This window comes from Gymnodraco acuticeps, unplaced genomic scaffold (assembly GCF_902827175.1).
Source record: "Gymnodraco acuticeps unplaced genomic scaffold, fGymAcu1.1, whole genome shotgun sequence".
Taxonomy (NCBI): Eukaryota; Metazoa; Chordata; class Actinopteri; order Perciformes; family Bathydraconidae; genus Gymnodraco; species Gymnodraco acuticeps.
This window is the reverse complement of record NW_022989867.1, coordinates 3,477,238-3,493,007: the sequence shown is the minus strand read 5'-3', so window position 1 is coordinate 3,493,007 and position 15,770 is coordinate 3,477,238.

Genomic DNA, 15,770 nt, shown 5'->3' with positions numbered 1-15,770 from the left:
TGTTGTTGGAGACTGTGTCTCCTCTGGTTGGACATCTCATCGTCACCACCAGCAGGACCCTCATAATCCCTGTCCTGATACTCACTTCTTCCGTGAAACTGGCTGTTGTCCTGAGTATCATCTTCTTGTCTCCGTTCTTGTGCTATCCTGGATACTTGCTGCTGTATCTCAGTACACTGCTGCTGCATGCTTCTCCAACGGCACTCCTGAATTGAGGACGCCTTCTCTGCTTGTTCATCTTTAGCCGCTTGAACACGTCGTCACCAACCCTGCTAGCTCCTCCAGCTTCCCCTCGGTTTTGGACTCCGCTGTGCTGCCTGGCTCAACTGACGAGGCGGCTCTCCCCTCTTGGTCCTCCTTATCATCTTTTTTTCCACCTCTCGGTATCCTTTCACTGTAGTGTGGGGCCCATTTCTGACACCATGTGTGAGACAGCGACCCTTTTAGCGGCTGGATTTCCAGTGAAAGAACCAAACACGAGAGGAGGTAGAGTTGCACACCATAGTGTCTTTATTTCACAACCACCATAAAGAACAGCCAGCCAGCCAGCCAGCATGGAGGTGTTCACCACTTTCCTCCGACTGAAGACTGGCTCTTTTATAGAGGATCTTATTGGGAGAAACCATTCACAGGTGAGCCATTATAAATACACGTCATCATAATTGGTATAGCGATAATCTATAATATTCTGTGCATGTATGATCAGTGGTTTATAGCCAGCTGTTAAGTTAACCCCAAAACCCACATTATAACTGATCATAATATATAGAAATACATTCCCAACTACAACAGAAACCCCTACGCCCATCCTGCCACTTGGTTCATCCCGGAACCTTCTTCAGTCAGTGTTTGTTTCCCCCGAGGACCTTTTGGCCAAACACACTGGAGCGGACACAGGACGAAACAGCATGGGTAAGCGATGGACGTAACCTTTACACAGTGTTCACTTCTACAATGAATGCAACTTAATGTCATGACATATACACGCAAAAACAGGACATCTGCACACAATGATTAATATCATCCGCTGTCAATCTTACACAATCATAAACACTCTCTGCGCTCTCGCTATAACTCCCCTCTCTTTTCAGGTGGAGACGAGGACCGACCAGCATCTGCCAGACGACATTCCAAATAATACGGTTTAATCATTTAACAACTACTACATCAATAAATAGTATAGATTATATAAAAATGTGCAAATAGGCCATGTCAAACTGTACTGTGCAAATCATGCTAATAAAGTGCAAACTGTTCACTAAAGTGCTGAGTGACATTATTACTGTGCAAAAGGAAGTCGTTATATAAAGTGCAAACCCACATGTGCAATATTACAAGGCCCCCAAAGCCGTCAGTCCATAGTAACGAAGTTACCTTCGTTACATTGGCACTACTTAATATATATATAAAAAGCTGCAAGATAAATTAACCGGATATATTGGCCTCTCTGCAGTATGGAACGCAGATCTAAACAATTATACGCAGACTATTGATTGGAAGAGAATATGGAATAATATCTCCTTAACATCGCGTAACCACAATCACCAATTGATACAGTATAAAATGATACACAGATTTTACCTGTCAACCAGAAAATGCTGTCAATTAAGGATGATTCCAAGCCCCTGCCTTCTCTGTAACCAAAAGACCATCGGCACATATGTACACATGGTTTATGAATATACTGCAGTAAGAACGTTCTGGAAACAGGTTATTGATATTGTATCTGAGATTATTGGAGTTCACATACCCTGTCTCCCAAATATTGTATTGTTGAATGATGATTCTTCTCTTGACCTACAGAAACATCAGAAAAGGGTGCTTTTCGCTGGACTAACAGCAGCCAAAAAAATAATTGTAATATGATGGAAACCCCCACATACTTTATTTATTAAGAAATGGATATCATCCTTCCATGACCTACTAATCTCAGAGCTGTCAGTCACTTCTGCTAATAAGTGAATAAACATTAGAGGCTATTAAAAGAGCTGCTGATCTGGTAATATCATTCATGTAAATGATGATTGTACGTATACGCTAGTGCTGCACGATTAATCGAATATCGTGATCTCGATTCAGACACCTATGCGATCTCATTTCTAAATTACGGCGATCCTATGAGGTCATGCTGATTTTTTAAAAACATTTTTTATTATTTTGCTTCTGAATAATACCAACTTGCAATGTCAATCATACTTAAACGATGTAAAGCAAATATACTCTATACATTTAACATTAAAGTACCATGATCGCATGCAAATGGTAGTGTTCTGTCTGTCTCTCCTCCTCTCATGCAGTGTTAACGCTGCAGCCACTAGTGTTGCCAGTTTTTGCGGAAGGAATAAGCAACCAGGTCTATGAAAACAAGCGCAAAAGAACATGAGCACTTTAAACCTATATATGTCGGGTCGGCTATTTGAAAATAACCTATCTACAAGCTCACAACCGCAACAACCATTATTACTTACTACCAAGCAACTTTACAGAAAGATAAGCCCAATGTGGCTTATAATAAGTATACCTGGCAACACTCACTGACTGCAGCACGTGAGGGCAGGAGCCAGCAGTATGTTTACAGAAGCGTTAGCATTAGCACTGATTAGCAAAGAGTGACGAGAGCGACTAGTAGTACAAGAAAAACAGAAATGAGTGACACAGAAATGAGTGACGAGGAGGTCGAGGACAATGACAACAACACCGATGAAAATCCCGGTGGCGACTCTGGCGAGAGTGAGAGGGAAGTTGTGCTTGTGCCGAAAAAAGGACCACATTCATCCAGTGTGTGGAACTTTTTTGGATTTGATCCTGATGATGACTTACAAAAAGTCATCCACTGTAAGCATTGTTCTCGCATCGTCGCAACGACGTCAGGTAACACCACAAACCTATTAAATCACCTGCAACGTCACCATAAAATGTTGACAAATGTTGTCTGTTTAAATTCATTGTAGCCTACTCACGTGACGTCTAAGAGTAAGAGTGCAATACATATTTTCATTGAAACAATGAGAATCGTGTGAGAATCGTGATCTCAATTCTTATGGAGGAAAATCGTGATTCACATTAAGCAAGAATCGTGCAGCACTAATATACGCACACCTTGGTGCAATTGTAGATTATTAGGAGTTCATCGCAATTCAGCTCAAACAGATTAAATGTTATGTGGAAAATAAAAAGGTATGAATGTATTTTATGTGGATAAATTGTTATGCTATAATATAAATAATATATATAATAGATGAACTCAGACGATTGCTAACAAACATCAGGTAGGATTTTCAGTGAAATGGCAAGATGGGTGGGAAGGGGGAGGGACGGGGTGGCATGGGAAAGGGATTCCCTATATATTTTTTTCTTTCTTTGTCTTTTCCTTTTTGTATTGTCTATATTGTCTATATAATCTGTATAAGTCCCTTTTGTGAGGACAACAAAAAAACAATAAAAAGTTGGTCACAAAAAAAAAGGTTACTAAGAAATCGTCGGATAACGCAGGATTATGCGGTTCGACTAATAGTTGCTCAATTTAAATACCATACGAATAACACAATGATGTGTTAAGAGATTTCTTGAATGTATTTTTGCTTTGTGTATCTCGATGATATTCTCATCTTTTCTCCAGATGAAAAGACTCATGTTAACCATGTTCACCTTGTTCTTCAGAGACTCCTTGAGAACCAGTTATTTGTGAAAGCCGAAAGATGTGAGTTCCATGTTAATTCAGTGTCGTTTTTAGGCTTTGTGATTTTTGTTTTGCGCTCCGCTAATAAGGTGGAAATGGACCCAGCAAAGGTCAGCGACGTGGCTAATTGGCCAACTCCGAGCTCCAGGAAGAAGGTTCAGCAATTATTGGGGTTTGCTAACTTTTACAGACGTTTCATACGAAATTTCAGTGCCATTGCCCTTACCTCTCCCAATGTTCAGTTTGTGTGAACTCCGCAGGCAGATGACTCTTTCCGGAAACTAAAGAAAAGGTTCACAACAGCTCCCATCCTGACTGTACTTGATCCCAACCGACAGTTTGTCGTTGAGGTAGACGCCTCCAACGACGGCGTTGGAGCTATATTATCCCAGAGGTCAGCAGGGGACAATAAGCTTCATCCTTGTGCCTATCTCTCCCGTAAGTTGTCATCTCCATCCATCCATCCATATTCTCCCGCTTATCCGTGGTCGGGTCGCGGGGGTAGCAGTTCCAGCAGAGAGCCCCAAACTTTATTTTCCCTGGCGACATCAACCAGCTCTGACTGGGGGATCCCAAGGCGCTCCCAGGCCAGCGAAGAGATATAATCCCTCCACCTGGTCCTAGGTCTACCCCTTGGTCTCTTCCCAGCTGGACGTGCCTGGAACACTTCCCTAGGGAGGCGCCCAGGTGGCATCCTAACTAGGTGCCCGAACCACCTCAACTGGCTCCTTTCGACGCGAAGGAGGAGCGGCTCAACTCAGAGTCCCTCCCGGATGACCGAACTTCTCACCTTATCCCTAAGGGAGACACCAGCGACCCTGCGGAGAAAACCCATCTCGGACGCTTGTATCCGCGATCTCGTTCTTTCGGTCATGACCCATCCTTCATGACCATAGGTGAGGGTAGGAACGAAAATGGCCCGGTAGACAGAGAGCTTTGCCTTCTGGCTCAGCTCCCTTTTCGTCACAACGGTGCGGTAAAGCGACTGCAGTACCGCTCCCGCTGCTCCGATTCTCCGGCCCATCTCACGCTCCATTGTTCCCTCACTCGAGAACAAGACCCCGAGATACTTGAACTCCTTCACTTGGGGTAAGGACTCATTCCCTACTTGGAGTGGACAGTCCATCGGTTTCCTTCTGAGAACCATGGCCTCAGATTTGGAGGTGCTGATCCTCATCCCAGCTGCTTCACACTCGGTTGCGGACCGATCCAGTGAGTGCTGAAGGTCGCAGACCGATGAAGCCATTAGAACCACATCATCTGCAAAAAGCAGTGGTGCAATCCTTAGTCCACTGAACTGCAGACCCCCTCCCCCATGACTACGCCTCGAAATCCGATCCATGTATATTACAAACAGGATTGGTGACAAAGCGCAGCCCTGGCGGAGGCCAACCCTCACCGGAAATGGGTCCGACTTACTGCCGAGGACCCGGACACAGCTCTCACTTTGGGAGTACAGAGATTGGATGGCCCTGAGTAGAGACCCCCTCACCCCATACTCCCGCAGCACCTTCCACAGTAACTCCCTGGGAACTCTACAAAACACATGTAGACCGGATAAGCGTACTCCCAGGCCCCCTCCAGGATCCTTGCGAGAGTAAAAAGCTGATCCGTCGTTCCACGACCAGGACGGAATCCGCATTGTTCCTCCTCAATCTGAGGTTCGACAATCGGCCTGACCCTCCTTTCGAGTACCTTAGAGTAAACTTTCCCGGGGAGGCTGAGTAGTGTGATGCCTCTGTAATTGGCTCACACCCTCTGATCCCCCTTTTTAAAAAGGGGAACCACCACCCCGGTCTGCCACTCCTTCGGTACTGTTTCCGACTTCCACGCAATGTTGATGAGACGTGTCAACCATGACAGTCCCTCAACACCCAGAGCCTTCAGCATTTCTGGGCGGATCTCATCCACCCCCGGGGCTTTGCCACTGTGGAGTTGTTTGACTACCTCAGTGACCTCCCCCCGGGAGATTGGTGTTGATCCCCCGTCATACTACAGCTCTGTCTCTAACATAGAGGGCGGAGTTGTCGGGTTCAGGAGTTCCTCAAAGTGTTCCTTCCAACGCCCTAACACTTCTTCAGTCAGACGGCTTCCCTGACCACCGGTGTCGGACGGCTTCCCTGACCACCGGTGTCCATCAGGAGGTTCGAGGGTTACCACCCCCTGAGGCACCTAGGACCTTGAGACCACAGCTCCCCGCCGCGGCTTCGGCAATAGAGGCTTTGAACACCGACCACTCTGGTTCAATGTCCCCAACCTCCACAGGCATGCCCGAAAAGCTCCACCGGAGGTGTGAGTTGAAGGCCTCCTGAACTTGGGCCTCCTCCAGACGTTCCCAGTTCACCCAAACTACACGTTTGGGCTTACCAGGTCTATCCAGAGGCTTCCCCCGCCACTCGACCCAACTCACCACCAGATGGTGATGAGTTGACAACTCCGCCCCTCTCTTTACCCGAGTGTCCAAAACGTACAGCTTCAGGTCCGATGATACGATAACGAAATCGATCATGGACCTTCTGCCTAGGGTGCTCTGGTACCACGTACACTTATGAGCATCCTTATGTTCGAACATGGTGTTTGTTATGGCCAATCCATGACTAGCACAGAAGTCCAGTAACAAACCACCACTCCGGTTCAGATTAGGGGGGCCGTTCCTCCCAATCACGCCCCTCCAAGTGTCTCCATCACACGTTGTCATCTGCTGAAAGGAATTATGACGTGGGAAATCGAGAACTGTTTGCTGTGAAAATTGCTTTGGAGGAGTGGCGGCACTGGTTGGAGGGAGCGGAGCATAATTTTCTGGTCTGGACGGATCATAAGAACCTGCAATACATCAGAAAGGTCAAGCGTTTGAACTCTAGGCAAGCCAGGTGGGCTTTATTCTTTAACAGGTTTCATTTCACTCTGTCATATCGACCTGGTTCACAGAACGGTAAACCTGACGCACTCTCTAGAATGTATGATTCTGAACCAGTCCCCAAGAAGGCCAGACCGGGTGATAGGGAGTGTGACCTGGCCCATTGAAGTCAAGGTAAAACAGGCAAACAGGGAGAATCCTGCCCCTAGAGGGTGTCCTCAGGATCGCTTGTTTGTTCCTATGCTACTTCGTTCTCAGGTTATTCATTGGGCCCATACATCTGTACTTACCTGCTATCCTGGAACCAAGATAACCCTCTTCATGGTGATACACAGATTATGGTGGCCTGCTATGGTGAATGATGTTGCAGAATATGTGGCAGCATGCCCTGTGTGTGCTAGGAACAAAACTTCCAGTCAAGCTGCGGCAGGTCTCCTCCAACCTCTGCCAACCTCTGCCCATTCCCAACAGGCTAAGTGTCTCTCATTGCTTTAGACTTTGTGACAGGATTGCCACCTTCTGAAGGTAATACCACAATACTCACAGTTGTTGATCGGTTCTCTAAAATGGTACACTTTATCGCCATGTCCAAGTTACCTACTGCCAGAAAAACAGCAGAGGCCATGTTTCTTGAATCCATGGTTTCCCCAGTGATGTCGTTTCAGACCGAGGCCCACAATTCGTGTCACAGTTCTGGAAGGAGTTTTGTCACCTGTTATATCTCTCACAGGCTCCGCCTGTTATATCTCTCACAGGCTCCGCCCTCTACTGGACTCTATGGATACTACCTTACACTGCGAGCATTCTCCCACTGAGACTTCTATAGACGTAGCCGGCCTTGGGCGGGCCTACCTGAATGCGCAGGCATCAGACCGTATAAAAGGAGGCCTCGCCTCCTGACTATCATCCTTTTCTCTTCAGCAGCGGAAGTGATTCCACGAGAGACTGAGATGTTTGAAAGAAGAAGAAAGAGTTATCATACCTCCAGGGAGTCACCACTGCTAGAGACCCGGGCCTGTCCTTTGTGCCCTGGCTGAAATAGTGGGCGCCGATCCCCACCACCTTTGCTTCAAGTGTTTGGGGGATCAGGATATGGCCGAGGCGGTGCCATTCACTTTCGCCATTCACGTTCGCCATTCCTTCCGGGTCTGGCGTCCATGGAAGTCCACCGCCCAGGGCTGTACTCTCCCTGGATGATGATCATGGCGGCTGGTGTGTGGGCTACTCACTCATTGCTAGAGATGCCCCCTCCTCACCAGGTCAGAGCGATTATTGGGCCGCAAGGCCGAATAAGTAGCTTGGTCCACGGGCCTGGATCCAAATCTAAGTGTTTCCACAAAGGCTACACTTAGGCCTACACACAATGTTAACCGTACAAACTCCCCATTCACTGCCCCAGCTGTAGCTCCTGTAAAGGAGGTGGCTAGTGGGCATGCGCAGATGAGAGGGATGCACCGCAGGGAGTGCTATCTAAAGGAGAGCGCTATGCGGGTACAGGGACATTATGGCCGGCGTATTGCTGTCAGAGAACACACTACGCCTAGAGCAAAGACTCCAATGCAGTTTACCCGTAGTGGTAAAGGCTGCATTATGGCGGAGCCCGCACTCACACAAGAGCGTGTGGCGGTGCGTTCAGGGACCTTAGTAAAACCCACTACGCCTATAAAGACTCCGATTAATGCTATTTACCGTAGTGGTGAGAACAGCATTAGGGTGGAGAGCGCGCTCACACAAGAGCGCGCGGCGGTGCGTTCAGGGTCCTCAGTAAATAATCGGCCCTTTCTGTGTCAACCCTCCATGAGCAAATATTCCCTTCGCGGGGAGTTTTTGCGGCGGAACGGGTCACCAGAGAGTATCACAGCTTTATAGCTGTGGCCCCAGGGCTGAGGGCTTGTCCATTAACACAATGTTCTGGGGAATGGAAACTCAGCTGTGTGCTAACAAGTTGGAGGGACAGGAGGACGCTGACATTCACTCCAGGGGTGGGCGCTGGGCTCTAACAGAGTCTCGACACAGCAACCTCCTAGAGCTACGGGCGGTAGTGTTAGTTCTCCAGCATTGCATGCCCCTAATTCAAGGGAGACATGTAATGGTCAGGAGCAACAACAGCACCACAGTGGCTTATATCAACAGGCAGGATGGAGTCCGCTCCGCCGCCTTGTTGGCCACAGCGGAGAGGATGTGGTTATGGGCTTCAGAGGTGGTGGTATCTCTGAGAGCCCCCTATATCCCGGGACTGGAGAACAGGGGGGCCGACCTCATGTCTGCTTCACCCGGAGGTGGTGAAGCAGATCTGGGCCCAGTTCGGGAGAGCGGAAGTGGATCTGTTCGCCAGCCGGCACAACAACCACTGTGCCCTGTGGTACTCCATGGCCCTGAGCGACGACCCGCCCTTGGGGGTGGACACGTTTGCACACGAGCCATGGCCAAGGAAGGTACTATACGCCTTTCCACCGATGCGTCTCATTCTCCCTCTCCTGGGGAGAGTGAGGCGAGAACGTCTGTCAGTCATCCTAGTGGCTCCGGACCGCGTCGGGGTGCCGTGATACTCAGAGATGACACAGATGAAGGTGGGCCAACCCTGGGCGGTTCCCCAATTCTGGGGGGCGATGTCTCAAGAGGCAGATGCAATCGGGGCGTTACCCACTCTCGGCCAACCTCTTCAGTGGCTCCTAAGAGGGACAGGGTGGATTGTCTGACAGTGTTATTCAGTCTATCCAGGCAGCTAGAGCTGGATCCACCACAGCCTGTTACAAGCCAAAGTGGCTGGGATTCCAGCGATGGTGTGAGGAGCGGAGAATAGAGCCCCTATCTTGTGAGTTAGGCTCTGTTTTTCCTTCTTACAGTTACTGGTGGACAGGGGTCTTGCGCATTACACAGTGAAAGTGTATGCAGCAGCCATCTCGTCCTGCCATGAGGTATTTGGCAGCAGGTCAGCCTTTAGTCAACCACTGATGTCGCGGTTTTTACAGGGGGTCAGGAGGCTGCGCCCAGTAGTGCACGCCTCCGCCCTGCAGTGGGACCTGCCCCTAGTCCTCGAAGCTCTGGTCTCAGAACCATGTGAGCCTCTGGAGCTCTCCTCCCTGAAAGCACTGTTGTGGAAGACAGCTTTGCTTCTTGCCTTAACGTTAGCCAAATAAAAAAAAAAGTGTCCGAGTTGCACCCGAGCTGTTTACTGATTCGGGGTGAACGGAGCGGCGCGACACTCAGACCGAACCCCTCCTTTGTGCCCAAGAGCCTAAGGAGTGCAGGGAGGCTAATCTGCACCTCCTCTGCCCGGTGCGTACGCTTGCATGTTATGTGGAGCACATGGCTGCCCTTAGACGCACCGAACAGCTGTTCGTATGCTTCGGGGGCGGGGTGATCGGGAAAGTTCTGTCCAAGAAACGCCTGGCAGGCTGGCTCTGCGAGTGCATTGCACATGCCTACGGACAGGCAGGGAGAGCCTGCCCCACGGGGGCTCGTGCGCACTCCACACGGGCCCCCGTGGCGACAGCCTTTTTCAACGGTGTGAGTGTGGAGGATATATGCACAGCGGCGTCTTGGTCGACGCCAGGCCCCTTCATAAGGTTTTATCTCTTGGACATGTCTGGCTCTTTCTCCTCATCTGTGCTTGCTGGGGCAACATTTGTAGGGGGGGTGGGGTTGTGGGTCAGTTGGCATCTGACCCCCTCCCCGGACGTGATGCGCCGTCGCCTTTCCCTGGGCCCTTACAGGGCTGGAGGGCTGCTCTCCTCCTGCCGAGAGGCAGGAGGGGGGTAGCCCTCCACACTTTAGTCCACACACACTCTGCACAGGGTCGGTGTCTGAGTGTGGGGCATGGGCACATGGGCACTGGCGCTCTCCCTCCCTCTCCATGGGCTTACTACACGCCTGCCCAGGCGTGTAGTAAGCCCATTCGGGGCCGAGGGGGCTCTCCCCATCCGTCTATGGGTGGGGGGGGTCCCCCGGCACTGTTTTTTGAGCACACTTCCTGCGAGGTAAGCGCAGCAGGGTGTGCTCTGTCAGCCACAGCCCAGATTCCTCCTCGGTCACAACCGGGTTAAAGGAGAATGTGGGGCAGCAGCTGCTGACCAGAAAAGCCGGTCAGGGGCAGTAGGGTGGAATGTTGTTGTTGGACGACAGTGCGCATATACATCGGGGCTCCACCCACTGTACCCATAGAGTCCAGTAGAGGGCGGAGCCTGTGAGAGATATAACGTTGGGTTACGTATTGTAACCCTTGTTATATTAGCACAGGTGGAGCCCTCTACTCAGGGCACTGTCTGTCCTATTCCGCTCGCTGAAGAGAGGTGTAGGATGATAGTCAGGAGGCGAGGGCCGGCTACGTCCATAGAAGTCTCAGTGGGAGAATGCTCGCAGTGTAAGGTAGTACCCATAGAGTCCAGTAGAGGGCTCCACCTGTGCTAATATAACAAGGGTTACAATACGTAACCCAACGATCCAAGCCACAGCCTGTCATCCGGATACCACTCTCAGTTGAATGGTCAAGCTGACACAATGAATCAGGAAATGGAGACCTGTCTGAGATGCCTGGTGTCCCAGAAGCCTACCACCTGGAGTAAACATCTGATTTGGGTTGAGTATGCACACAACACTTTACCCACATCAGCCACCGGTATCTCCCCTTTTCAATGTGTCCATGGCTACCAGCCTCCATTGTTCCCTGAGCTTGAGCAGGAAGTCACCGTACCAGCCCATGCTCTGGTACGACGCTGCCGCCATGTCTGGGCGGGAGTTCGTCATATGCTGCAGAGAAATGCAACACCGAAAACGATGTCCGGCTCCCAAGTACAAGGCCGGACAACAAGTGTGGTTGTCCACCAAGGATCTTCCCCTTCATGTCGCCTCCAGGAAGCTGGCTCCCCGGTTCGTTGGTCCTTTTCCTATATCAAAAGTTATTAATCCTGTTGCTGTCCGCCTATGTCTCCCAAAGTCCCTCAAGGTCCACCCCACGTTTCACGTCAGCAACCGGATCATCAACGGAGGTCAAGTCTATACAGTGGAAATAATATTGTCTGAAAGAAGAAGGGGTAGAGGTAGACAGTTCCTGGTCGACTGGGTAGAGTATGGACTAGAGGAGAGATGTTGGATTCCAGGCAGCTTCATTGTGGACAACACATTGATTACAGACTTTGACAAACAACGGTCTCAGGCTTCAGCGACGTCTGGAGCCGTCCGTAAAAGGAGGGTACTGTAAGGTTTCAGCGTTAGAATCCTGTTAGTTTATTGTCTTGTGTTCCTAGTCTTGTCATCATCCGTTTTATTTTGGTAAATGACTCTACCCTCTCGTTTCAGGTGTCTTCACCTCCTGCCCTTGTGTGTCACCTGTCATTGTTGTTCCTGCCCCTGATTTTTTTTTTCACCTGTGCCCCATTACCTAATGTGTGTGTGTGTATATATAGCCCTTGTCTCCCTTTGTCTTGTACCAGTTTGTCTTGTCTCCACGTCGAGTCCATGTCTGTAATCATAGTGAGTCTTTTGAGCAATCTAGTAGAACCTAGTGATCTTTTGTTTATTATCAAAGTTTTCCTATTTAGTGATTTTGTTTGTAGCCTTAAGTTGGCAGTTTTAGTCTTTTATGAATAAAATATATTTTTGAGTTAAAACTAGGGTTGGGTACCGAGAACCGGTTCCGGTTCGGAACCGGTTCCAACATTTCGATTCCAACGGCATCATTTAGAAATGTGAATTTCGGTTCCGCTTTTCGATGCCTGAGGAAATGTTTCTCGCCGCTCTCCGTAGCCTACTGTATTTCAATCAGGAGAGACGTGATGTATGGAATACATGTTTATTATCGGTCACATTATATAAATGAAACATAATGATGACAGTTTATAACAAGTGAATGAAATGGTGTTTTGGCGATTAGGCCCAGGTTTTGTAGGATATCATTCGGGAAGGGAAATAACCGTTTCTGATGAACCCCCCTGGGTCTAGACACTGGTGGTGGTGATAAGTGGTTAGGTCCGGTTGAAAGGGAGAAGGTTAAGCTTGGCCCTGAGTTGGAAGCAGGAGGCGAAGGGGTGGAGGAGGGTTGCGCATTGACACCTGGAAGACAGCTGATAGAAAAGGGGAGGGCATATATAGAGGGATTAACAGGTGCGATAATTAGGCTTGTGAATGGAGGGAAGTGATAGGTTAGCTAAGGAGTGGCGCTCCCTGTCATCTAGTGAAGGGAGCGAGTATTGCCATGACGTGCAATACGGAGTGATAGGTCTTCCTGCCTGAACTTGCGCTAAGCTTCATTTCAATCAGGAGAGACGTGATGTATGGAATACATGTTTATTATCGGTCACATTATATAAATGAAACATAGATGACAGTTTATAACAAGTGAATGAAATGGTGTTTTGGCGATTAGGCCCAGGTTTTGTAGGATATCATTCGGGAAGGGAAAGAACCGTTTCTGATGAACCCCCAAAAAAAGTGAATTATGAAGTACTGAACATGAAGAAATCTTACCTTGTGGGATGCAGTGGAAGTCTATGGATGAAATGAGAGGTTAATACATGTGGGAATTTAGACGTACTGATGCCTCCCAGGCATCCTTCCTGTACGTACAGGGCTTCCTGGACGTACAGGGCATCCTGGACGTACAGGGCATCCTGGACATACAGGGCGTCCTGGACATACGGGGCTTCCCGGATGTATGGGGCATCCCGGACGTACGGGGCATCCCGGACATACAGGGCTTCCCGGACGTACGGGGCATCACGGACGCACAGGGCGTCCCGGACGTACGGGGCGCCCTGAACGTGCAAGGCTTCCCGAACGTGCGGAGCAACCTGCCTTAGCAGGGACACATTTATACAGACCCGAAGGTTTACGACCTGGACATACAGGGTTAGACATGGCAAGAATAAACATGAGCCGCGGGGTGAACATACGTGCTGACATGCTAAGAACCACGACCAGTTATATGCATACGTACCAATTGTTAAGGTTGGAGAGACCTTTGGATAGCCAGCACGGCACTGAGGTCTGGGCGAATGTAGGATGAGAAAGCGGAGGAGGACCACCGTCCGAGTTGTTGCAGGGATGAGGATGAGACGCCTTGATTAGCAGCGGAAGTAGCTGCACCTATTCTAAATGAATGCCCCGTGTATAGAAGGGGTGATAACCCGGATTTAATGAGAACTTGCTTTAAATAGTGATTGAACTGTCGTTGAGTTAAGGGAAAATTCCCTGAGATAAGAAATAATGGTGAGAGAGGATTAGAGGTAGGTCTAAGCTGTAGGAATTTGATCATAGATTTATAAGGGCAGAACTGGGAGTCGTTGCGGGCGGCAATGACGGAGCAGGCGCCGCCGCATTTGGAGTGCTTAAGATATAAGCTAAAATGGCTGGCGTGAAAGGATATGTCAGAAAAGCTGACGTCTCGATTGGAATCGAACGTCAGAGAAGCTGTGGTAAATGCACCTGGTCTGAGGAAAGCATAAAAAGCTAGGAGAAATAGAGCATCAAGTAGGGGAGATATAAGGGGAGAACAACCCACTTCTAAGTTGGGAGAGCATAAGGCGTAAAGTGGAGAGTGTAATAGGACGTCTCCGGTCTATGACGGGGGGAAACGTTTTAATAAGACCTTTGAGAATGAGTTTGACTGACTGGTTTGCGAACAGGCTGGGAAATCCGGGATCGAAACAGCGAACATTAAACTGAACTCCTGCTAAGAGGCCCCGGATGTATTGGGGTTTGAGGTGGCGATCAGTGGCGCAGTAGCACATGAAGGCGCACACGGTGGAGATGAGAACAGGTTTAAGTGTGATGCCTACGGAAAAGCAAAATAACGCAAACATTCTCCAAGCGAAATCGTATGTTTTGAGGGTGGACTAAGCCCTTCCTCATAAAAACCCGGCGGATTCGAGGTACCTTGCTAGGGGGCTTCTATTTAGAAGAGAGAGAGGAGATGCAGGGGAGGAATCCTGACCGGTTGAGCGCTGGCTCCTGGGCAGAGGTTCCGGAATGTCTGGAAGTGGAAGCGAGAGAAGGGAATCAGCCACTGAGTTAAGGTGGCCGCTTTATTAATCCCGACCACTGATTGGTTGTCACAGAGTACTGAGATCCGCTTCCGGGGCCAGAGGTGACCCCACATGTGGCAGCAACAGCGATCGGAAAGATCTCATGCAGAGCGGAGGAAGAGCATGGCTGGGGAATGACGGAGGCCAGGAGCCTGCGAACCACTCTCCCTGGAAGAAACCCCCCCAAAACCCACGGATGGGGCAGCGTCCGTGAAGAATCTCATGGAGTCAGAGGAGTACACGAGGTCGTCGTAGAAGAAGGTGACGCCTTTTCTTCTCGGAGTATTGCGTGTAGCGACCCCTATTGGGCTTGTCCGGAACACTGGGAACGGAGAGGAATGGAAAGAACCGATTAAATATCCTTTGTAGAGCTCTTTTTGAATGAGCTGAGAGACTATGGTGGGTTCTTTGGCGGCTGACTGCAGGTTTTTTGCCACTAAAGTCACTGAGGGGGGAGAAAGGACCCCTACCCTGAACCCGTGAGAGAGCCCTGACAAAGATAATCAACGAACGCGGGATTTGGGTGAGTCGAAAGCGCAGCTGCTAAGTGTGTGGTGTTAATGGGAGTCGAGGGGTGATGTTTTAAAAGGTTTTTCCGCCACGTTGATTCTGGCGCGGGAAAGGGGGCCGGCGCCTGGGGCAAACTGAACTCGGGTGAGCATCCCTGCAGGTACTGCAAATGTGAAGAAAAGTACAGTAAGGGTAAGAACACACGTTCTCATTAAAAGAAACGCAAATCTTATTATCCCTTTGCTTGATCGCCTGAAGGTTTGGTTTATTGTTCCCGGAATACTGCGTGGGGAAAACGCTAGACCCGGAGAGAGGCACTGAGGGGCAGAGCAGAGAGGTGTGGCCCTGCGCTCCGCAGCTAATGCACGAGACGACTTGTTGCCCGCCGGTAGCCATTACGAGCAGCTCGGTATCCAGCACGGACCAGTCCAGGCGGATGTTACAATGAGCTAAGTGTAGCGCTGCTTTGCTGGAGAAGCTTTTATGGTATTGATAGAACACTGATTTCCCGTATTTGATGTGAAGATCGCCAATCATGGCCAGATAAGCATCTAACTCCACTCTCCTTCCAGGGTAAACTGCGCAGAGGACATCGCGGAAGATGCTAAAAGCTACCAGGAATTGCCCTATAGAAAGGTCTTTGAGGAGCCGGGGGTCTGCGGATTTAAATACCGCAGTAATGCTTCCTCCCGTGGCGATGGCT